Source organism: Pterocles gutturalis, unplaced genomic scaffold, assembly GCF_000699245.1.
Source record: "Pterocles gutturalis isolate BGI_N339 unplaced genomic scaffold, ASM69924v1 scaffold21268, whole genome shotgun sequence".
NCBI classification, from domain to species: domain Eukaryota; kingdom Metazoa; phylum Chordata; class Aves; order Pterocliformes; family Pteroclidae; genus Pterocles; species Pterocles gutturalis.
Genome location: NW_010118673.1, coordinates 8,916 through 9,273, shown reverse-complemented (window position 1 = coordinate 9,273; position 358 = coordinate 8,916).

Below are 358 nucleotides of genomic sequence, written 5' to 3'. Positions count from 1 at the left end.
TGCTTGTGGGAAACGGCAACGGGAGGCTGGCAGCCTTGGGTCCCTCCAGATTTACCACCATCCACAGCAGGCTGGGAAAGGCACCGAGCAGCAAAAGCATTTATACCCACCACCGCCGTGCTCTGAAACACCGAAGACCACGGGCAGCATTTCACGGGGGGAGCTGGAGACAGTGATCCAGCTCTACAAACACACCTGGGGGCTGCAGCAGTCGCTCTCTTTTTGCTTTTCTCTTGTTTTTTGTTTTTTCTTGTTTTTTTGGTTTTGGGTTGTTTTTTGTTTGGTTTTTGTTTTTTTTTTTTTAACTGATAAAATACACTTTTGGAACTGTCTACTCTGAAAATAGATTCGGCCGGGG